This window comes from Meriones unguiculatus, chromosome 11 (assembly GCF_030254825.1).
Source record: "Meriones unguiculatus strain TT.TT164.6M chromosome 11, Bangor_MerUng_6.1, whole genome shotgun sequence".
NCBI lineage: Eukaryota > Metazoa > Chordata > Mammalia > Rodentia > Muridae > Meriones > Meriones unguiculatus.
The window spans coordinates 87,620,543-87,645,651 of NC_083359.1; the positions used below are offsets into that span (position 1 = coordinate 87,620,543).

Here is a 25,109-nt window from a genome sequence, read left to right on the forward strand (position 1 = left end):
AGCCAGCTTCAGAGGGAGACTCCATATCGAAAGGTAATGTGGGCACAAAGTTGGTACGGGTGGGGAGAAGAGATAGGGAGGTGGGAAGGTGGATATTGGAAGAGTTAAGAGAGGGGATGTGGGTGAACAAGCTCAAAATACATTGCATAGAATTCTCAAAGGGTCAGTTGATTTTTCATAAGGTTAAAGTTATGTGTGGAGAGCAAACCAATGTTGACCTCCGACCTTTCTGTGTACACTTATGGATGCACGCACATACGCATGTGAGCACAACCTCTGGCCTCTGCATGTACGCTCATGAGGGCATGCGTGTAGGCACACAAGCACAAATTCTCAATCCCAAGTGGTCAGCCCTAAAACCATGTGCACACAAGCAACAGTGAATGGACTCAGAAGTTTGGAAAGGAGAGAGGGAGGAATAGAAATGATGTAAATGTGTGAAATTCTCCAAAAGTTAAAATTAAACAATAGTAATTGATGAAGAACAAATCCTTTTAACACTAACGTCACAAGTTAAATCTCTTGAGGCATTACTAGTTTCTTTTGTTGTTAACTTTAATTGAAAGTATTTTTAATACAATATATTCTGATTACAGTTTCCTCTTCCCCAGCTCCTACTCACCCACCTAATATGTCCTGTGACTTAGAAGAATATCAAGTCATCTCAGGGGATGTTTGGCTTTAGCTCTTCCATATTTTAGAAAGGAAGTTACAAAGGTTCCCCCTAAGTCATTGAGTACTGAGCCCCAGCTCAAATGGTGATTCAAAGCGTTTGAAGATAATGGGATTACCTTCCAAGGGGAAGCTGCTCTCCAGGAAGTAAAGTGTCTTATGCTCACCAACCGCTTCCAATAAAGCAGATGCATTCATGCACTAGAAATATTTGGGGAAATCTGTAACACTTTGTTTGAAGACGATGCATATTTATATTTGTAGACTCAGCAAACATTCATCTTGGTAGTTTTTTCCTCCTCTTCATATTTAAATCTTTTATTCACTTTGTGAGGGCAGGCTAAGTTGAATTTACATAGTTTCATGATATCTTTCTTGTATTTTGTTGGGTCAGAATCATTTCTCCCTTAATTCATGATTATGTAGTTCTCATAGGTGAGAAACTTGGGGATTGCTGGATGACTGAGTTGGAGCAAAGGCTGCTAACAAAAATAATGTAGAAATAAAGAGAATGGAATAATGAAGAAACTAGTGTTTTCTGTTCCTGGGAAAGGAAATCCCAGCCAGCCTCCACTGAGCTCTGCCAAATGGCTTTCTAAGTTTTAAAGTTCAGAGAGCTTAATGCTCATCATATTCAAAACTATCCTATGAACAAAGTGGTGATTTACAGTTAGTGATTGGAGCATCCCTAGGTAGGTAACTACCCAGGCCTTACAGTCAATGGGTAAAGGCGTTGTTTTAGTCCAACCAGCCTTGTTTTGAGCCCAGGATTTTGTCCTGTATACCTTTTAACTAGCCCAAGCGTTTCCTCTCCTCTTTGGGCCTCGGATTCCATTGGGTGTTCATTGTAAAGACACCCCTCCAAGATTTTAATTACCCTCTTACAGTGTTTATTAACAACAGTAATGCTTACATCTGTGTAGCCTGTTGCTACTCCCAAATCATGAGATGTGAATCTATTCTTGACCTTTCGAGCACAGACAGGTGCAAGCACCTTTCATTTCCACTGTAGCTCTAGCCTGTCACTCTTCTCATCTCAACTTCCTCACTCAAAAAGAGAATTTAAATCCAATGCTTAGGATTCTAGCCCTGGAATCTGCTGGGAGTCTTACAGCCCCCCGGAACTTGCACTTCACAGAAGTCCCTGGACAGCAAGACTGATAATCATGTGCACTTACTATGCCAAGTGCTATGTAAAACATTTTATTGATCTTGCTCAAGCCATTCATAAACCCCTGAACGTGAGTTCAGTTAGCTGCTTCTTCAATAGGAAGATTTTGAAGGTTGGGTAGATTAAGTAACTCACCCCAGGCCCTATGGATGCAAACTGACCTGAGAACCATCTACCCCAAGCTAGGCCTGATATGTGAACATCCACTTACTGAATTACAAAATCGATGTACAGAGAGCATATTGCTTAATGTTGAAGAACATTGATTTTGTGAGATATATGTAACCATGAACCACTATATAAACGAAACTTCATAAATTAAAGATCTCACAAGAATGCCAACAGCCAAGAAAAGATACTTTATGGCTTTAGAATGGATGCAGAGCTGGAGTTCCCACAACATTCTGGGCAAACCCAGAATCTGGAAGGATTTTTCATAGGTACATTTTGGTACAAAGCCTCAAGAAATCAGGAAGGGATGACTGAATACAGAATCACACAAATAGGCTGTTCACAAGAAGCAATCTGTCAGAATGGCAGGAGGAAGGAGACACTATATTGGGAAGACACTGCTACTCCAGTCTGGCTTGGCTGTGGAGAATGGAAGGCTGGAGGAATACACTCTTCCAGGCAGAGTCCTGGCATGAGGAAGATCCCCGCAAGCTTGAACAAATCTCAGGCCCTGACACACACAGATCTCGGGCGTATAGCTCACCCAGAAAGGACAGACTAATTTAAAATGAGTGCCAACTTTAAGGAATAAGTGAAGGAAAAAAAACCAAAAGAGTCAGAAAAAAGGGAAATCACTTGAGCGAATGTGCATGAGAAAGCCATAAAAAAGTACACAGGAAAAAGTATTGAACAGCTATTACAATTAAAAAAAAAAAGAAAGAAGAAATAATCGCCTTCCTAGCAAGTCCTTAAAGAAGAGATTTAAAAACTCAGAAAAGACATAAAGATACAGAAAGATGATGGAACTTCAAATGTAAGGTAGAAAGAAAAGACAATCACAAGTTTTTTAAAAAAAAAAGTTAAAAGCACCATAAAAACAAAGAAATCCTATTAAGAACATAGGACTGAGAAAAAAAATAAATAAAATAAAATGAAAAAATTTAAACATTAAATCAAAGTGAGTAAATAGGTTCCAAGATCAACATAGCAGAAGGAAAGTACGTGTGATGTGTTTGCACTTTGTTCCACAACGGAGGCCCAAAACAAAGGGAAAATTGCTGCATTTTAGCTGGAGTGCTTGGAGAGGGGAGGGGAAATGGCAGAGATGTTAAAGGCCAAAGAGCTGCGCGGTGGCTTTGTACAGAAAACCTAGCACATGGCATCTGTCATAACATCTCTCCCTGAGAGGGACTCAGCAGTCCGGCAGAATGGTAAGCAGACGGCCTGGAAGTCTCACCCGTGCTGTGGACCATCTACTGTTGGAAACTCCGATACCCGTGCAGATTCTGAGCCCATTTAGGGTTGCTGCTGTGTTACCACCCTGCTGTGCCATATAGAGAGGGAGGTCCAGCACATGTACACCATTCTCCATCAGCTATTCCTCAAATCCTACACACCCATGGAAGGCTCAGCCTACAATCCCACAGCCCCACAAAATACCCAAGCAGCCACATTGGATGGTTGGTTCATCTTATGGAGGCCCCAATGTACCATCTGGAGGTTTTCCCATCCTCCCACAGCCTTGGAAGCAACTGCACAATTCAACTGATGCCCACGCTGCAGCCAAGTGACCCTACATAACTATTGTCAAACTTAGGAAGCACCCAGGCACCAGACTTGGGCCAAAAAGCCCCCCGCAAGGCCCTCAAAAATAGAGAGGAAGCCATGTTCAAACACATAGGAACTCATGAAATAGCCCTGCCTTTTCAGAAGGGCTTGATCCACTCAAGCACTGAGGAAGTCTGCCTTTAGGTGGCCCCATGAACAATGCTCCTGGGAATGCCTTGCCACAATCACATGACTCCATCAGAACAACCTTCACTGGACCTATAAAAATCGATAACCTAGAATCCTAGCACATGTAGCCCATGGTAACTCAGTCTCCAAGTGGGTTCCCTAGTAAGGGGAACAGGGTCTGTCTCTGACAAGAACTCAGTGACTGGCTCTTTGATCACCTACCCCTGAGGGGGAAGCAGTCTTACCAGGCCACAGAGGAGGACAATGCAGATAGTCCTGATGAGACCTGATAGGCTAGGGTCAGATAGAAGGGGAGGAGGACCTCCCCTATCAGTGGATTTGGAGAAAGGCATGAGAGAAGATGAGGGAGGGAGGGTGGGATTGGGAGGGAATGAAGGAGGGGACTACAGCTGGGAAACAAAGTGAATAAATTGTAATAAATTTTTAAAATCTAAAAAAAAAAAAAGCGATGAGCAGTCCATACCACAAACCAGGGACACTTAGCTCAGAACTACAAGGAAGCCCACCCCAATCTAGGGTATTAAAAACAAGCAGGCAAAATAATCCTACAATCCCTGGACTCTAGGCCACTGAGACACTCACTAATATTGCCAACATTGATTGCAGCTGAAAAAAATTATATGGGCATCAAGGCCCACTTGAACCAAATTCAAACAGCATATCAAACAATACCCTAAGGCACATTGCAAACAGAAAGGCTTTACTTATTAAAGACAAATTGGCATAGGCAACTACTACCTATACCAAACATACATACAAATACTGATGCAAGAACAAAAATATGGAAAATACCAGGGTAGTATGATACTTGCAAAGGAATCTAACAGAATCTGACCTTTAAAAAGGAAATCAACAAAATGCCTAACAAATAATTCAGAAGAAAAATTTCAAGGAAAAATATTTTAAAAACATACATCAACATAGGTTTTTAGAAAATGCATAATGTGAGTGAGAAACTCAACAAAGAAAGATTTATAAGAAAGAACCAACCAGAAATCTTGGAGCTAAAGAATTCAGCAAGTTAAATAAAAAGTATAGCTAAGAGCTGCAACAGCAGCTGTAATAAAGAATAAAATGTAATAACTAATAAAGAATGAGAAACTATAAAAACAGACAAGGTCACTACAGCATGATAAATGGCATAACAATAAGGGAATCAATTCAACAAGAAGAAATAACACTTGTAAATCTTACACATCAAATGCTACAGTGTCCAAATATGGAAAATAAACATCAGACCAAAAAGAGAAGTAAATAGAAAAATAGTTGAGGGCCTCATCGCCTACTTTTTAATCAATGGATGGATCATTGAGCTAGAAATGTCAGGTCTTCCCATCTCAATCAATGCAATAAAAGCAATCTCCCTCAGAATGCTCAAAGAGCACAGCAACCTAATCTAGACAGTCCCTCCATCTCCATGATTCTAGATTGTGTCAAGTTGACAGTTATGACTAAACATCATCTAAGCTGTCCTGCTTTAATCAACTACATAAGAGAAGACTATAATCTTGGAACTACATCATGTTGGCAATGATGTAGCAAGACACATTCCCCTCACATAGACGACAGGAACATATATTGATAAAACATTTGGTCAAATAAATCTGGTATTATCTATTAAAATTCTCTTTCCCTGAGTATGCATGTGTGTGTATGGGTCATGGCTGTGGGCCTGAGTACATCTTCTCAGCAAGTAAAATTTTAGGACTTTATGTATATGAGACGTACACATGTGAATAGCATGCCCGTTGTAATTAATTAAAGCTTTGTTTTAAAGAAGCACTTTGCTGAAAACAAAATATCAGTAGAGAACTTTGAAAAAATCTGAGGTGTTATTATAATTGGATACTGTGTAGTTATCAAAAAAAAATAATGGGTCAGCTGAATATGAATTGACACGGTTTAATCTCCAAGACACTCTGTACTGTCAAGTAAAAAAGACCAGACTACAAATGCTAACATTCATGTTTTTAAGGAATAAAAAGTAGACATATGTTTTTGTGTAATGAAGTATGAGGGGCAGGATGGACAAGCATCTGCTCGCGGCAACTGCTTTGGAGAAAGAAAATTGTAAGGTGAGGCAGTCCTACCAGTTCTCACCAGCTTTCCTGAACATTTTTACTTCAGACCATGCTCATATATTATTTACTCAAAAGTAGAACAGTATTTGCATAAAAGAGAAAACCATATTAGCATTTAATATAAATTTGAGGTATAAATTGCCTCCTTTCCTACTATCACCAAGTTCTGTCACTCTCTGATTCTTGAGGAGTCAAGAATCAGTTCTGAATGGCCTTGAGTTGTGCCAACTGCTTGTGATTATGACTGTATAACTTATAACCCTCTGGTCCTAAATTGGCTAAAATCTCACTGACTGCTGATATACAGGATTTATTTAAAAAAAAAAAAAAAGACAAGATCGAGATGTTCAGGGAGGAATTCTGGGGGTCTATGGCAAATAGGTCACAAACTTTGGGTTTCATTCAGTTGTTTGTTTGTGTTTTTTTTTTTTTTTTCTTTTTAACTACTCTCATCCTGATTCCCCCAGTTGGTGGCATTCTTTGGGGAAATTTCTGAAAGGTTTAGGTGAGGCTGAGCTAGAAGAGGAAGATAAGGTCATTGGTGCGCGCCTTATGTGGGTACTTTATCTCCAACCCCCACTTTGTCCCTCTTTGTCTGCTGCCTATCTAACATGGTGTGAACAACTTCCTTGCCCCAATCACTTCCCTTGTCTTGATTTTCTTCCCAAGCACACAAGGTCCAGAAACCACAAGCTGGGCCCTCTGCACCTTTAAGCCGAAAGGAACCTTTTTACCTCCACTCCCACACAAAGGAACAAGACTTGGTGGGTGCTGTGGTGCATACTTGTAATCCCACCAAGGCAGGAGGCCTGCCAGTGTGAGGTCAGTGTGGGCTACACAGGGAGATCCTGTCTCATGAAAACAGATACATCATAAAAATAAACCTTGTCTCTGTCAGGAACTCATCACAGTAATAAGTAACTAGCACAGAATCTGGGGTGAGTCTCTCCCGTTTGGTTCTTAGACCTTCACAACTAGTTTGGAAGCAGTTTGCTGGAAGGATTTGGGAGAGTTTGGAAATGAGGGCCAGAGAAGTCCTAGACTGTTGTAAGCAAAGCTTAACGAGTGATGCAGGTGAGAGTTGGGAAGACTAGAATGCTGGGAAGAATATGGACCCTAAAGATGCATGCAGGAAGTTTCAGATAGGAGAAATAACTCTGATGAGAACTGAACTAGAGGCCATTTTAGGTTATACTCTGGCCAATCATTTATCTACATGTTGTCCTTGTGAGAGGCTGAGTTTAAGGCAATCCTGTCGCATGATTTTGACTGGCTTTCTTTAGCCAGATTTATAATAACAATCTGAAATAAAAAGCAAGAGGAAGGATTTGAAAGAGCGTGCAGTATAACCATAAAAGGAGCAAGCTACAAGTTGTGGACAAGCAATGTACGGGTGTTAAGGAGATTAATATCATTAAAATCATGCCAACACTATGCAATGGGGCGATAGAAAGGTGGTCTCAAGACGTTCAGGATTCGCCAGGCTCAACCCACTTTAGGTACTGGAATTTATACATTTTAAAATTCATTGAGAAGAGGGAACTACAGAGGTACCTTTTTATTTGTTTAACAAGAGTGCCTACAGAAGCATTTAGCTGCCAAAGCACTTAAAAGTTCCAGCACCCGTGGTGCAGGGAATCCCAGCTACCATTTGAGGTTACAGGGGACCTTTATGTTGTCTGCACACTTCGTTTCTGTGGGAGCGCAAAGCTGGAGGGTTGTAGAATCATGCAGTTCCCACCAAAACTCTTAAAAAAAAGCCATTCAACGAGGACATACGTTATACAGAAGAGTCATTGTCCCTGCAAGAAGCCCCTTGGGAGGGCGACTCATCATGCTGTAAGGGTAACGCTTCCGTTGCGATGCAAACTCAACAACATTGCTGCTGCTGACATCAGGAATATGGAGCATTTGGTGAGGAAGGCAGCATGAAATGACTGGAGCTGGGTCGAGAGGCCATATGGGTGCGGCTGCCCAAGCCCTTTGGAGCTCACAATGTACACACAGCCCTGCTATGCCTGGAAGACACTGAGCCACAGGATCTACTGTTTGTCCTGCTGACATTTGATCTGGCTTTGAACGATCCTTCCTGGCTAGCCCTTCTCGAGATGGGAGTGTTTATTCTGCGCCATTGTTTCTTAGAAGGACATTCTTTTTAATTTTACAGATGTCCACAGATAAGTGAGTACCTTGACTTGATATAGGCTCTGGACTTCCAGGTTTGAACAATGTTAGAACTGTTAAAGCTTTGGGGATCCTCAGAGATGGGCTAAATAAATTGATTGTGTATGATGAGATGGCCACGAGCTTTAGTGGCTGTAGATTGAACACTACTGTGTGAATATGACATGTCCTTCATGGGGTCATGGATTTTACTTAGGGTAAGGGTTAGGGCAAGAGGGTTAGGGTTAGGATTAGAGTGTTAGGGTTAGGAACATTGTAGCACCCATAAGGAAGTATGGCATCACTGAAGGAAAATCACAGGATGTATGTTTTTAAGTGAACCTTGTCCCTGGCTCCTGCCTATATTTATTTCCCGTCCACAGTGATGTGAATGGCCGTCCTTCCTCCACTGTATCTTCTGTCCATTGTGATGTTCTGCTTGAGTACACGTGGCTGACAAACCATAGGCCGAATTTTTTGAACCCATGAGCCAAAACAAATCTCTACTCTCGTATGTTGTTTCTTAAACATTTGCTCACAGTGACCAGAAAGAATAACTAATGCATCGCTTCATGCCATCTCTTACCTCCACTCTTTAAGCTACACTTACATAGGCTGGAAGGCAAGAAGAACTCCTCCGTACAGTGACTACAGCAGCACAGAACAGTAAACACCGTTTATTTGGATTTTGTTGATTCCGAGATCCACTGTCTCCTGAAATTTAATTTACTGTGTGCCTTCAGTTTATTTGGTGCTCCACGGAACAGAAATTCCTGTGCGGTAGCAAGCCCCAAGAGGAGGAGAACGGTCTGTCTTAATGATCTGACATTAAGAAGAAGATAGAAGTTAGAAGTGCTGAAAACAGCCTGCTCAGAAATGGCTGAAAACACTTCTTAAAACGTCGCTGTCTTTATTAGCACCTAAAGCATTTTTTTTAACTACATAAAATTTAATCTCCAGGAGAATTAACCATGTTGTTGTTGTTTTTCTTTAGGGTTCCCATCAACTCTGATAATACAGGAAGCAAAACTGCCATGGAACAGGGAGAGAGGAGAGCGCTGTTTTGAGAGGCTCCAGGGAATGCTGAAGGACCACACTCCTTAGCCTCCACTTTCTTCTAATCTCTGGATAAGAAAATGGCATCGTCTCCATCAGAGCAGGCCGTATTACAGCCACTGTTTTTTCTCTGTGTGTTCATCAGACTCGAGAAAAAAAGCATACCCCTAAGTTTATGTTGCAGGGAAAGCAAAACAAAAAGCTCATGCTTTTATCCACTGCATAGCAAACTGGGCACTGTATGTAAAAGAGGACCATGGTACCAGACGAGTGGAAAGTCTGCACCACACTCACAAGAAATTTATAGTCTGGTTGGTAAGATGTGACAACACACACGGAGAGAAACAGAGGATGAGCTTAAAACCGGGCCACATCCTGAGCTGACGGCGCTTATTCACATTCGATGTCTGACAGGCATTGCTACATTCAGGCTTTTCTGAAAGGGTCTCTAGAATTGCAGGGCACAAACAGGCCAGCACTAAAGGCAGGACTTTCAACAGGGCCTCCTGGGCTTTCTTGAAACCCAGGGAGAAAAAGAAGAAAGTTGATCTCTGAAAGCCCTTGCATTGTTACTGAGCCTGCTGAGTCCGTTAACCGGCAGATACCCACAGCCAGGCCTCGGGGGGAGTGGAAGCTGATTCAAGACCAGTGGGAGAAAGATGGTGAAAAAGAGTTTAGATTCCTATTCACTCTTTGGATCACTCAAATCTGAGAGCTGAAAGTGGAGAGAATAGAGTTTGATTTTTTTTTTTTTCTCCTCTCAGCTAATTCCAGAAATACAGCCGAGATGTGGAGAAGGGAAAAGCCAGAGTGCAGTAGGGTCCCCGTGGCAGGCTATCTGCAAATAATGGGGCCTGAGCTGTACCCAGGCACCAAAGAGATGCGTGGGAAGGGCATGTCAAGCGAGCAAGTCCTAAAACGCAACCCTTGGAGGCTGGCCTGGACTTTGCCTGAGGAGAGATGGATGGGGCCAGTGACACATATCTATGGAATGGGGAGCTTTGAGGACCCCTCATTGAAGGGCCAGCATGTAGCAGGACAGAAGGTCCCTATCCTTAAAGATAGTAAAAAACCAAAACCAAAACCCAGAATTGTTAAACATGCAGGCTTTTCTCTTCGACAGAAGGGAAATGCAGGTCTGTTTTTCATCCAGAAGGCCGGGAGTGGACGTTGCTTAATAGCCTGCTTTAACAGCCTGGAGATCTGTAGAGCCAGGCCTCACCGGACTGGCCCATTCTCATGAAACAGGCCCCATGTTCTCTGCAGAGCTTGTGCTTATTACAGGCCCTTCCCCGCTAGACTCCTGAGCATTGTTTATCACAGGCCCTTCCCCGCTAGACTCCTGAGCATTGTTTATCATCAGTAGAACCCGCTCTTTTTAAATTCTTTATTATTTATTACAGTTTATTCACTTTGTATCCAGCTGTGGCCCTGTTCCTCCTCTCCTCCCACTTCCCTCCCTCTTTTCCCCCATGCCCCTCCCTTAGTCCACTGATGGGGACAGGGGTTCTTGTGAAAGAGGTCATGGGTGCTTTGCAAAAGAGATATGCTTTGCAAAGGAGCTTCCATGTAGTCATGCCTTAACCCTTATTGTGACAATTGTCTCGAGGAAACCCTTTCCCAAAGCTGTACTGTGTTTAGATGTGTGAAAAATAAACTGCTTGGGGTCAGACTTCAGAAGTTTGAACCTCCTCGTGTCTCACGATTTGTTTTCCTGTAGACGTTTGTTTTCTTGTTAGCATTTGTGGGACCTCCACACCAGCATGACAGCCACCTGTCTAGACCCAGCCCTCCATCACCTGGAAAGCTCACTGGCATTCTGAATTCAGGCTGTTCCTATAATTTGAAGTGACCATGCAATTTCTAAGACCTTTCAAGTCGGTCTGGATAGAGATGTTGCAGCAACACTCCTCGGTCTAAGTGGTTGATGAGCACCAAAAATAACAATCGCCAGGGCGTGTTAAATATGTTCCTTCAAAAGAGTAAAAAGGTATAAGGACATTCATGATGGAGGAAAAATTCTGGCAACTGGGGATTGGAGCTTGGGGCTTTTTAGGCTACTAAGTAACGAGGGTTCAAAACGCAGATTCCTGAAAGAGCTCACATACTCCCTTTATAGGATATGTTGTGGTATTTTCACATTATTGTCATGAAGGCCATAAATCATTTCCATTTAAATCTGTGAAAATGTAGGAGGAAATCCTATTTCAGATTATATGCCTTGATTTTTGCTTTAAGAAAACAGATTAATCAGAAATGTCCTTTCCATAATGTTCAAAGTGACCCTCACTGCCAATAAGAAGTTGTAGTTTCCAAAACCTGAGAGCCCACACATGGCGCCATGGAGCTAGGATTTAGGGTTTCCATAGGCCCAGTGTGCTCTTCAGCAATGCAGGGTCCCCAGCCCAGACGCTGATGGCCTGAGAAGATGGCTTCAGGGCTTTCTGGTTTTTCTGTGTCTCTAAGAAATTGAGAACACTAGTCCTGCACTATCTAAGTTTTAATATTCTACAGTTTAAGTTGCTTCCAGGTAAATATGTTACATGGAAAATGCTACATGGAAAATTCCAGAAATAATTTTTAAGTGTCTTCATTACTTTTACTACTACCGTGATCAAATACCTGACAAAAGCAAGTTACAGAAAGGTTAATTTTGGTTTTCAGTTTAGGAGGCGATAATCCATCATGATGGGGACAGCATGGAGGCAGGAGGCAGGACAGCAGGCTGCATTGTATCCACTCAGCAAGCAAAAAATGAACAGTTTGTGGGGCTATAAAACCTCAGCGTTCACCTCCAGTGACCCATTTCCTCATGAGGTTCCACTACCTAAAGGCTCCTCAACTTCCCAAACAGGATCATGATCTGGGAACCAATTGTTCAAACATCTGAAACAATTGAGTTTCAGTCAAACTGCAAGTTTTATTACACGTCATTCTGAGAAGTGTGGTAAAGTTTCTGAATCCGCACTCTCCCCTTCCTGGGAAATGACTGATTCCCATGGCCAGGGAATCCATAGCATATACGCTACCCTCCCACCCAGCAACAATTTCAGTCGTCAGGCCCACTGTTGGTGTATTGTGCTATTTGCTTTGGAGCAGCCCCCATTTTACTTAATTATGGCCCCAAGCACACAAGTGGTGTTGTTGGCGACTCAGGTACATCAAAGACAGTGCTACCCCGAAGTAGAAAGGTCAAAGGGTAATAAGATACCCTGTGAGAGTGATCATTCACAGGACTGTTCATCATAGCATTTTGTTATGATAGCTCTATGTTACTGTTAACTATTATTTTAAGTGTTCTTTCCTTTCTATTCTGTTGGGTGGTTTGAGGAACGCCAGCATTTTTTTGTTTAATTCCAGTAGAAATCTAAGGGACTACTCTCAGTATTCTTTCTCTGTTCTGTAGCCTTGTCACATTAATCATGATTTGGAGTGATTCTTTTCTGGTCATGCTTACTTGGCAATCTAAATACCTCCTATACTTGGATAGTCCATTTGTTTCCCTAGATGTGGCAAATTCTCTGCTATAATTTCATTGATTGAGTTTCCTAGACTCTTATTCCATGTCAGTCCTCTGCTCCACATTTCAGGGTAAGGGGCTTTAATCCTTTACTTATGTGCCAAAGGTCTCAGTATATTTTTTCTTTATTGTTATTTAAATACAAATTTCTCAATCTCATCTTCAATGCCTGATATTACCTCTTCTGTCTGGTCTAGTCTCCTAGAGATACCTTACATTAATATTTTTAATGTAATTTGTTTTTATTTTATGTTCATTGTGTTTGCTAGCATGTATGTCTGTAAGGGTGTCAGAAGCCTTGGAACTGGAGTTACAGACAGGTGCCATGTGGGTGCTAGGAATTGAACCTGGGTCCTCTGGAAGAGCAGCCAGTGTTCTTAACCACTGAGCCATCTCTCCAGCCCCAATTTCTTTAATGGTAATTTGTTAAGCTTTCCATTCCCAGCATTTCCACATACCTCCCCAGCATCTTTGTGTTTTTGCAAGTTTCTAATAGCTGGGTTTCTTCCAGGTCATGAATTGATTTATTTAACCCGTTCATCTATTTTTGAGTTCTCTTTGAAGTCACAGATCATTTTGAATACCAGATTTTTAAGTTTCTCGTTTACTAGCTCAACCGTTTCAATATTGTTGAATTCAGTTATTAAAGAGTTTAATATTTATTTTATTAAAAAATAAAATTTTTGCTCTTCCTACATTATAAATTAAATGTTGTCATACACACATGTAGAAATAGGAAAAATACAGATACACCATAAAGGATTTGGTACTCTCCAAGGTTTCAGAAACCTCCTGGAGTCTTGACACAACCCCTGAAAAGAGAACTAAACCCACAAACATATTATTTGGATCCAGTGCATTTGCTTTCACTAATTTCCATCTCCATAGCTGCATGTAAATTTGTATTTTATGTATGTGTATAAAAATAAATTGTTAAAATCATTTATTTTTAAACACTATCATGGGTTTAATTTTTTTATTATGATTGGAGAAAATTAAAGCAGTTTGGTGGCCCCTAAAACTATTATGGGACCTAGACACTGTGTCTACTGTACTTAGTTAGCCCAGATAAGGGTCAGTCAGAATTAGATTTAAAGATGATGATAAGGTGAAAAAAGCACCCTAAAGATATGAAAGACCTGAGCATCACTGAGGAGGCAGAATGGTGGATTTAAGAGAGCTGCAAATGAACCTTTATCAAGGTCCCCAAACACAGTCTTACTTTCTGAAAAGCTGCATTCAGGCTGATTACAGCTTAATGCAAAGCACCATGGGTGGCCACTTTTCAGGAGCAACTGTTTCTGTGATTACTTTGCAATTGTCTGTCTACATCTTCTATTCCTTACTTTCTCACTACAGCAATTTGAGCATCCATAAGTAGTGAGTTTATTCGTTTACTTGTAAACTTCCATGTAATGTACATAGTTTCTCTAGCTCTTCTTTCCAGTAATCCTTATGTGGCTACCAGAGGATAGTCTTCACCAGCTGGCTTGGCCAGGCTCCACCAAGAGCCTGGAGAATTATAGACAGCCTCAAACAGACTCATTAGAACATGCTCTGTAACCTGTGGCCACACCCGTTTCTGGCTCAAGTTCTCACAACAAGTACTCTGGCACTCTCCCCTGCCAGGCAGTTCCTAGGGCTTTCTTGGAACTGCATAGTAAGTCCAGACTGTGAGTCCTCATCTGCCCACACATGCTAAGGTAAGGGTATCTACGGTCTCAGATGTTCTTTGCCTTTGTGTCATAAAGGTAAAATATTTTTAGACAATTTGAGTGTTAACTTGAAACAGGCTTCCGTCCCCTTTCTATGAACCCAAATGGACAAGGTATCTGCTTCTAGGAAGGAAAAGAGGGAGTCAGGAAAGGATACATCTTCTAAACTCGTGGCTGTTCCATACAGAAACCGGCACTCCGCCCCTGTGTTTTACTTCCACAGCACACCCACGCCGAACTGCCTTCCCTTTTGTGAGGGATACTTGTTCACTGATACTCTCTCTTTAAACCAGCTCCCTCTCTTATCAGCTATTAGGGTGATTTCATCTAAGAGGGATAACTAACGCCAGCGGAGCACTTACTGGTATTCTGGCTCTTTCTCATCATTATCTTATTTAATCCTCACATGACTTAGAAGTGGAAGTAATAGTCCTTAGATGATAAGGAAACTAAGGCTCAGAGAAGAAAGAGGTTGAAAGGATTCCACCATAAAAACGAGAAAAAGAAAAAGAAAAAGGTACAGGACACAAAACCACATCCTGAAAACTAAGCACAATGGTTCTCTTTGAGCTATTGAGGGGGGGACTATTTCTTAATGAGGAATATCCAAAACAGAAAACAGAAGGACAGCTGGAGCTTTACATAACACACAAGTAAACAGGGGAGCTACGTGAGTCCTAAGGAGTAACGGATATGAGTGCTTGCACATTGGGATATGCAATGACACAAGGACAGGGTAGACCTTTGTCTTTGGGAGATCCTGGGTCACCAAATAGTACAGAGGACCTCTTAATAGTCGCAAATTCCAGGGGTACATGACTGAGCAAAAATCGAAAATTGTCGATTTTGTTTAAGACAAATCTCATTTCTCACTGGATAGCTCCAGGGAGTTCACGACAGTCCTGGGGAGGAAAGAAAGTCCATAACACACACTCTGCTACAAGCTCTTCTTGGTGACATTTATGTAAAACTGGTTGAAACTCCTGTTAAGAGTGATAAGCAAAGGCCAGTTGGCCTGGAGTTCAGACATCTTCAAAACAGCTGAATAAGACAGGCACTGATGTGAAAAATTATACTGGAGCAAGAGCTGGGAGTTGGCAGTGCTCTTTGAGTTTCTTTTGAAGCTCTGCAGCTTGGGTGTTGACTTTGGGGGGAACGTTATCCACTGTCTTGGTTGCCTGAAGTGTGTATGATCTCAGCATCTTACTAGACTTCCTCGGGGTCTTTTAGACACCACCCTCAGCGGCTTAGAGCGAGCTGCTCAGTTTTAGATTGCAGAGCTTCTTCAGATTCCAGGGCAAAGGACCAGCTATGAGATAGCCTGGGGTTTGGACAGGGATCCCGACAGCCAGCTTTTAGCTTGAGTGAGAATCGGGTATAACAACAACAAAAATTAGAGGAATAGCTAGGCAGCTTAGGGAGGCAGAGGCAGGTGGCTCTCTGTGAGTTCAAGGCCAGTCTGGTCTACAAAGCGAGTCCAGGACAGCCAAGGCAAGGAAAACCCTGTCTCAAAAAAAAACAAAAGAAAAGAAAAGGAAGAAAAATAGAGGGAAGAAGTAATATCCAAGATGGAAGATGATAGCCAGACACTAAAAGGTTGAAATTTTGGTATATACTGACAATTTGGTGAAAGTCCATATTTAATCAGGGATTTGGGGGGAGTCGTTAAAGCGCCTATCAGACAAGACAAGTTTTCCTACATTTTATTCACCTATAATTTTAAATGTAGATAATCTGATGAAAATTTACACACAAGGAAAATATCTCAAAAGACTGGTGATACAGCTCAGTGGGTTAAAAGTTGCTGTGCAGGCATAAGGCCCTGAGTTTAGAACCCCAGTAATCCACATGAAATGTTAGACATGGCAATGTGTGCCTGTTACACTGGCACTAGGAAGAAGAAATATAAAATGCTGGAGGCTTGGTGGCCAGCCAGTCTAGAAATTGGTGAGAACCAGGTGCAGTGGGAGGCCATGTCTCAAAAGATAGGTAGAAATTGATAAAGAAGGATATTCAGCAATGCCCTCTGACCTCTCCAGGGGTATACACTAATACCTCCACATACATACAATGAATACACAAACACACACAAACACACACACAAATAGTGTAACTATGACTGCAATTTTTTGGTGCAAATGAATGTAAGCCCTCCAAAAAATTTAAACAAATGCCTATAAATGTAGCGATTAACCCTATTTTCAAAACATAATAGACATGACATTAATTTTTAAAAATGGGGTAACCGATTTTTACCTAGAAAAAAAATGCATCCATATTTAACATATCATAAGCCAGATATATAATATACCACAAGGATACCACACACACGTTATTAAACACCAAAAACATATCAGAAATACTAAGTAAAAGGGTTCAGTAATCCAGAAACAAGTCCTAAATACTCATATATTAAATAAAATTCCAAAATAACATTATTCCAAAATTCCATAGGCTGAAAAAAAATCTACTTGGAAAAAAATCAGAAGCCTAGAAGATGCTTGATTTAAACTATAGGAGCAAATCTCAGGGCTAGCGGGAAGGCTCAGCTGTTAAATGCACGCGCTGCTCTTGCAGTGAATTTGGTTCCCAGCACCCACATCAGAGAGTTAACAACTGCCTGTAAACTTCAGCTCCAGGGGATACAACACCTGCTTCTGGCTTGAGTAGACATGTACGTATTTACATATACACACGTGTCACACAAATGTACATATACACGGGAGTCGGGGAAGGACACACGTACATATAAATAAAACTTAAAATTACAGCAAATAGTATTTTTAAAATACATGCAATTGTTATGTACACTATTACTTGTTTTAACATACTTTGCATCTGAAGTTTAGATCCTATAATTGTCCCCCAGAAACTTATTGTTAAAGACTCGGTCTCCAGCTTTTCCCCTATAGGGAGCCGCAGAACATTTAGGGGAAGGAGCGAGTGGAAGAATTAGGTCCTTGAAGGGCACCACCTTAAAGAGAAGTAACTTTCTTTTCTCTCCCATTGCTTTCCACCACCTCAGAGTACATGAGCTTCCTTGCCCTGTGTTCTTGCCATGTTAAAGTATGCAGTCATAGCCCCCAAAGCATGTGAACCCAATAAACATGAGCTGAAAGCTCAGACACTCTGAGCCAATTTAACCTTTCTTCCTTATAAGTTGTTAATCACGGGTGTTATATCATAGTAGCAGGAAGTTGGCTAACATACTTAAAATCAAGCCAAACACTACCAAAACTCTAATAAAGAAAAGTGTGATATATAAATAGCAATGGCATTTACGAATTGTCAGACATTCATGTTGGTAATGTCAGCCGTGCAAACCTGGTGTGGTGGTTTGAACAGGGATGTCCCCCATATACTCAGGTGTTTGAATGCCCATGATAGGGAGTGGCACTATTAGGTATAGCCTTGTTGGAGGAAGTGTGTCATCATGGGTATAGGCTTTGATATATGCTCAGTCTCAGTAAGTGTGGCACGCAGTCTCCTCCTTGCTGCCCGCAGATCAAGATGTAGAATTCTCAGCTCCTTCTCCAGCATCATGTCCGCCTGGAAGCTGCAATGCTTCCCACCATGACGACAAGGGACCAAATCTCTGAAGCTGTAAGCAAGCCCAGTTAACCGTTTCCTTTATGAGTTGCCTTGGTCATGGTGTCTCTCCACAGCAATGGAAACCCTAACTAGGACACCTGGTTTAAGAAGTTTCAGCCTCCATCTGTTTGACAACTCTGCAATGCATCAAACCTAACACCTGTAATGACCTTATCTTTCTCTAAAAACTCTCTTTCATAGAGAGAAAGAAATAAATCTGTTGTGCTTTTCCAGGGCCGCCTAAAGAACCTCAAATGCAATTTTAGCTGCAAAACATAATCATTCAGGATTCGATTTTAGAAAGGCAAAAAATCAAAGGTTGTTAGGAGATTTGGACACCAAAGAGAAAAAATTGAATTTGGGGGCGCCTGAGGGACAGCATCTTACTATTAAAAAAATAAGCATAGAAGGCAGTGTTATTGCATAGATTTCTACTTCTTTCCTAAGTGAGAAAACTTATTTGCTTAAGTCATCAGGAATATAATAAAACCGACATAACCCACTGGCTATTCTATTCAGATGTGAAGTCTTTGCTACTTAAGCAGATTACGTGAGGGTAAAAAATAAAAATCATTTTATAACTTTCTATCAAGAAGACACCAATAATCCAAGAAAATTTTGTCATTTTGGTAAAAGTGGAAACAAGGTTTTATTTGCATCTGATTAATGTTTGATATTGAAGCTCTTTCTGAAATCTTAAAAGTAAACCCATCAAGTCTTAGCTCTGTCAACAGTAACTAATACAATATTTATTTAAAGTATTCCCCAAATCTTCACAAATATTTCTATTCATTCAGTCTTGACCTTACTCTGCTCCTCTCATTCTAGAGCAACCAGGCATTTTAGTTTAGGGTAAAACTGCTCTCTGTTTTCATTAAAGAAAACCCACTCTGCCTACTTTGCATAAAACATTTTCCCTCTGCCAATGTTGCTCCTACTGAAAGCTCATTCACATGTATCGATTGTAACTTTTAACCACAGCAATTTCTATCCCTCAGGGAAATCTGGGAACCAGATAACTGGGGTTGTCTATCACACATCAGCATGTTGCAGATCAGCCAAGTTCCCAGCTTTCTACAACCACGCGCCTCCAAGAACACGGTGCTTCAAACTGGCCAGAAAAGAAAAAAAATCTTTATTTTAGTCAAAATATGCAGCCGCTTTAAAGAATGGGTAAGTGGTAGGCAAACTTAAAATTATGATTAGTAATAAATGTTTCTGCACTCTATGTTCCATAGAAATATTGCAAGTATGTAATAGATATCTCTGAATTAGCTCAACTTAGAAGAAGGGTGAGGTTTTAAAGATCTTATTTAAAGATCTTTACAATTACCTTCACGCTCTCATAGTGTAAAACCTAGTGAGGAAATAAATTTTTCAGACTAATGATTCAATTTGCTTAAATACAAACTTATATTTTTAATGACCTTAAACATTAATTAAAAATAATGCAGGTTATCTAGACAGTAAACCTAGAGAAGCTTAAAGACCAGATACCAGTAGGATAAAAATGTACATTTCTATTATACTCAATAACTTAAAATTTTACTAATCCAAAGTTAATTAAACTAGTCTTATTTTCCAAAGACTTACTTGAACTCTCAACACATTTCTGAATTGGCTAACACAGCAGTATTTTCCCGACATTGAAGCTACTTGAGGCTGAAGAATTTAATTTCTAGAAATCTTTATTTATGTAGGCACTAATTTATTAAGGCTAGAGATCTATTAAGAAATTTTAAAATCTAATATGGCAATACCAACATAGAGTAGGAAAATATTACACAGTAAATCAATAAGAGGTAAAGGTCTTCCTGAATTATAGACAGAAAACACACACACAAAACCTACGATTTAAATTTTTTATCTAGGAGTTAAGTGCAATATAAAATATTAAAACTATAAACTTTATGTGAAAGATCTGCTCTTTTCACAGTGGGCACAAATTCTTAAATTTTTTAAATTAATTACAGTTTATTCACTTTGTATTCTCCCTGTACCTCCCTTCCTCCTCCCCTCCCAACCCCAACCTCCCTCCCTTCTACCCTCCCAGTCCCACCTTCCGTTTTCCCACCCGTGTCCCTCTCCCAGTCCACTGAAAAGGGAGGTCCTCCTCCCCTTCCCTCTGATCCTAGTCTATCAGGTCTCATCAGGACTGGCTGCATTGTCTTCTTCTGTGGCCTGGTAAGGCTGCTCTCCCCTCACGGGGAGGTGATCAAAGAGCAGGTCAATCAGTTCATGTCAGAGACATCCCTGTCCCCATTACTATGGAGGCCACTTGGATACTGAACTGCCATAGGCTACCTCTGTGCAGGGGTTCCAGGCCATCTCCATGAGTAGTCCTTGGCTGGAGTATCAGTTTCAGAAAAGACCTCTGTGCCCAGAGTTTTAGGATATGTTGCTGTCCTTGTGGAGCTCCTGTCCTTTCCAGGTCTTATTATCTCCCACTTCTTTCCTAAGATTCCCTGTACTCTGCCCAAAGTTTGGCTATGAGTCTCAACATCTGCCTCAATACCCTGCAGGTTAGAGCCTTTCAGAGGCCCTCTGTGATAGGCTCCTGTCCTGTTCCCTGTTTTCTCCCTCCTCCAATGTCCATCCTTTCTGAATGGGGATTGAGCATCTTAGCCGGAGTCCTCCTTCCTGATTAGCTTCCTTAGGTGTACATACTTTAGTATGTTTATCCTATATTATATGTCTAGTATCCACTTATGAGTGAATATATACCCTGTGTGTCTTTCTGCTTCTGGGATAGCTCACTCAGGATGATCTTTTCCAATTCCCACCATTTACCTGCAAATTTCATGATTTCCTTGTTTTTTTTTTTTTTTTTTTTTTTTTTTGATTGCTGAGTAATATTCCATTGTGTAGATGTACCACAATTTCTGTATCCATTCCTCAACTGAGGGGCATCTGGGCTGTTTCCAACTTCTGGCCATTACAAACAAAGTTGCTACAAACATGGTTGAGCAGATGTCCTTGTTGTATACTTGAGCATCTTTTGGCTATATGCCTAGCAGTGGTATAGCTGGATCTTGAGGAAGCACCATTCAAAAAAACAAACAAACAAACAAACAAACAAAAAACCCAACTAACTACTTTCAAGAAAACACAGGAAATAATTAACCTCACTACAGCAAAACCAAAAGTAACGAAGCACACAAACTTACTACCACAGCTAACATCAAAATCAAAGGATCTAAGAACCACTGGTCATTAATCTCTCTCAACATCAAAGGACTCAATTCTCCAATAAAAAGACACAGACTCACAGAATGGATGTGTAAACAGGACCCAACAATCTGTTGCATACAAGAAACACACCTAAGTCACAAAGATAGACATTACCTGAGGGTAAAGGGATGGAAGACAGTTTTCCAAGCAAACGGACCCAAGAAGCAAGCAGGAGTAGCCATTCTTAACAGTTTTGACTTCAAACTGGACAGACGGACAACCTGAAAAGACTAACAGACCGGCCTACTTGTCACCTTTCATCCATCAAGGAAAATATCTGTTCATAGTTCATCTAGTACATTTACATTAATCTGCTTGCTGAGGAAATTGATTTGTCAGGCCAAAAACCAGATGTCAAGTGCAGACCCAAAATGAAGTAAAGTCGCATGTTCAGTATGCCACCCACAGACAGGAGCCCAGGCCGAGGACAAAACCAGGAACTGGACCACCATTGGTTCCATAAAACCCAGGTGAGGCAGGGACCATAGATCTCTCTGAGAAGTCATGGTGCCCACATGGAGCACATGAGGACTCCTTGGTTCTGGGCACCAGATGGGTTATCCCGTGCTAAGTGGTCAGTCCCAAAATCGTATACGAACGAGTAACGCTGGACGGACTGAGCAGGTTGTACTTCTATGTTTAGGCATAATAGATACGTAACAGTAATAACTAAAGAAGAGGAGCCATGACCTCAAGATGGAGCAAGGGGAAGTGCACGGGAGGAATTGGAGAGAGGAAAGGCAGGTGGGCAACAGGGAGAATGTTCATTTCTGTCAAGAAAGGGGGAAGAAGACTGAAAAGTTCTATAGCAGCCTGTAAACGAATGATTCCGCAGGTCTCGTGGGATTGGTGAAAAAGGCTGGAGACGGGTTTTCTCCTGGAACACTGGTGAACGCAGTGGTGTTTCCTGATTGGCCACCGCAAAACACAGGGGAGCAGAAAGATGGCCGCGCCATGTCATCAGAAGCTTTGTTCCTTTAAAGGTCAGTTCGTTTCCCTTGTCCCCCCAGCACCCCTCCCTGGTCCCGGTTTTGCTTCTAGGCAGACAGACAGAAACTGCTTAATAAGCACGTCCTGAGCTTTGCCCGGCAGCTGCGCTGATGGACGTTACCTGGCAGCGAGGAAGGCACGGGCTGGCTGTGCTCCCGTCGGTTTCTGAAAGAGAACCACGAAGGAATCCATTACTGGAGTGGATGCTTTTCCAAAGTTCACATTTAGCTGCGCCCCTGGGAAAGTTAAATAATTTTTCAGAGACTTGGTTATTTTCCTTCATTTCTAAAATTGAAATGTAACATTTCACGGACTTTTCCGGACCTTCGGAGACGTAATAACACTAAAGCCCCGATTGCGTTATATACTCGCTTTCTTCCCTCCTCTCCACGCTCACCCTCACCCTCACCCCGGATTCAAAGTGTTGTCTTTATAAGTTGGCTGCAGTCCCATGTCTCTGTTCTGGGATACCCCTGTCATGCCGCTTCAAGCTCTGTCTGGCTAGGAGCGTGTGTAATTACTGCTAAATTATCTTTCTACAGTCTGTGCCCAGTGAATGAGAATGAGATGGGACAGCGGAGACTCTTCTGGAACCCAGATCCTGACCGTTTGTGCCTTTGCCGTAGGGGGTCAGCAAATGACACAGCCTGCCTTTGTACAGTCACAAGCCCAACCCTGTTTCTTTACTGACATCACCCACGCCTGCTACCATAGAGTGGCAGGGTTGACAATGTTCCAAAGAAGTCATGAGTCCCACAGCATTAAGGGTTTGCTCTTTGTCTCTTGACAGTTTGCTCCAACCTTTCGCGCTGTCCTCGTGTGCGTGTTTGAAGCTGAGCTGCTGCAGTCCGTGTCCCAGCAGAGGACGAGAATACACATTTAGAACAGGCAGCTTTGTGGGTACTGCATGACTTTGTCTTCATCACTGGCCTGAAATTTCCCACATAACCACAGTTAACTGCAAGAAAAGTAAACAACCATGTGCTCAGTTTAAATTCAAAGAACCCAGTCATTTAAAAGGCGGGGGGGGGGGGGCTACCAGAAATCACACATCTGACAAAGGACCTGTACCTAGAATACACAAAGAACTCACAAAATTAAAAGAAAAAAACAAAAAAAAAAAAAAACTTACCTCTAGAGCAATGTATATAATTGGAAAATGTGTAAACATATTTACCACCACTAAACACTACAACCAATCAAAACGAAGAGTGGTGGAGCCCAGCCCCAATGGACAGATCTACAAAACACTCCTGTGACTAAGGCTCAGGGAACATTGCAGAAGACAGGTGGAAAGACCATTAAGAGCCAGAGGATTGGGGAATTTGCTGTGAGATTTGTGACTCCTAAAAACATCACAAGTTTCATTCATAAAGTCTCATCAACATTTCTGTCCAAATGTTAGCTGAACAAAGATGACACCGATGAGCATGCCAAACTGGATGGGGGAAAGCCCACAAGGGTACAATCCTATACAAAAATATAGACAACTAAGGAAAAGTGTGAGCCAGAGAGAGCGTCTTTCCCAAGCATGAGCACACCACTTGGTTTTCTAGTGCCAATTGTCAACCCTGAAAACATGCACGCAAGTAGAATTATACAAATTCAACAAGTTATATTTAAGAGTACATATATATAATATATATACATATATATACACACAAATACATATATGTATGTAATAACAATTAAAAAGAGACCACAAATTTGAAGGAGACTTGGGAGGGGTGTATGCAAGGGTTTGGAGGGACGAAATGGAAGGGAGAAATGCTGCAATTAAATTATAATCTCAAATTTTAAAGATATACGTATGGCTAGGTATTTTACTGAAAAGCATACACAGATGTCAAATGCGTATATAAAAAGAAGCTCCATGTCATTAGTCATTGGGAAAATAACAACTGAAATAACCACAAAGTGGTTGTTGGATGACTTTAAAAAAAAATAGTGACAGGGCTGGGGAGATGGATTCATCAGTAAAACACTCGTGATGTAAGCATGAGGACGTGAGGTTGATTCCTAGCACCCACATAACAGGGCATGCCCAGCAGCACACTCTGTAAACCCAGCTCCGGGGAAGCAAGGACAGAAAGATCCCTGTAGTTTGGTGGCCACAAATTCTAACTGCTTCGCGGGTTCCAGGTTCAGAGGAATGCTCTGTTTCAAAAAATAAGCCAAGAGCAACTGAGAAAGACTTTCAACATCAACCTCTGACCTTCACATGTATGTGTGTATGAACATGCCCTCTCGCCCCCTCTCCCTCTCTCCCACACATACATATGACTCCAGACACACATACACACAAAATAGTGTCAGCAGAGTTATATGAGGATGTGAAAAAAAGTGAACACTTGGTGCATTGCTAATGAGAGTGCAGTGGCAAAACTATTCTGGAAAACGATTTAGTGAGCCTTGGATAATTAAAAACACATCTATCATTCAACCCAGAAGTAGTTCCATTTGCTCCTCCCAAATGAATGCATATGTCCTCAAGCACCTGCAGTCCATATTTGGAAACAATCAGATGTTCCTCAGGCAGTACGTGGGTAAGTAAACCGGGGCCCACCCTTACTATGAAACCCTAGTCAAATTATTGGTGCATGCAACAACTCGGATGAATCCCACGGGAATATTTTAAAATACAATCCTAGAACACTCTATACTGTACGGTTCCCATCAGGTAATATTCTTGAAATGTCCAAACTGCAGGAACGAGAGAGAGGGATGGGTGGTTTGCAGGGCTTTTAGGAACAGTGGGGAAGTGGGTGTGACAGAAGGATGGATGGATCCTTGATCTGGTGGGAGGGCTCTGCGCGTAAAAGGAAGCATGCACCTGAGAGCAAATGAAACAAGGGATACAAAACAACAAAGAGATAAAGAAGCTAGGATGTCACAGTCCCTATGCCACCTGGGCGCCCCGTTCTTGTGTGGGAATAAGAGGCGGCTGCCTCGGGCTGTCCTCATCTCTTCTAATTCTCCTAAAATCCGCT

General features: G+C 41.6%; 1 long non-coding RNA gene across 1 annotated transcript in view; it reads right to left on the reverse strand.

Moving 5' to 3' along the window:
* Window positions 1-22,180: 22,180 nt before the first annotated feature.
* Window positions 22,181-25,109, reverse strand: part of LOC132646497 (uncharacterized) — a 30,283-nt gene continuing 27,354 nt past the window's right edge. Inside the window, exons 2-3 of the long non-coding RNA XR_009584794.1 lie at window positions 22,921-23,077; window positions 22,181-22,284 (exon numbers count right to left, since the gene is read on the reverse strand). This is a non-coding gene — a long non-coding RNA (uncharacterized LOC132646497). The remainder of the gene's footprint in view (window positions 22,285-22,920; window positions 23,078-25,109) is intronic.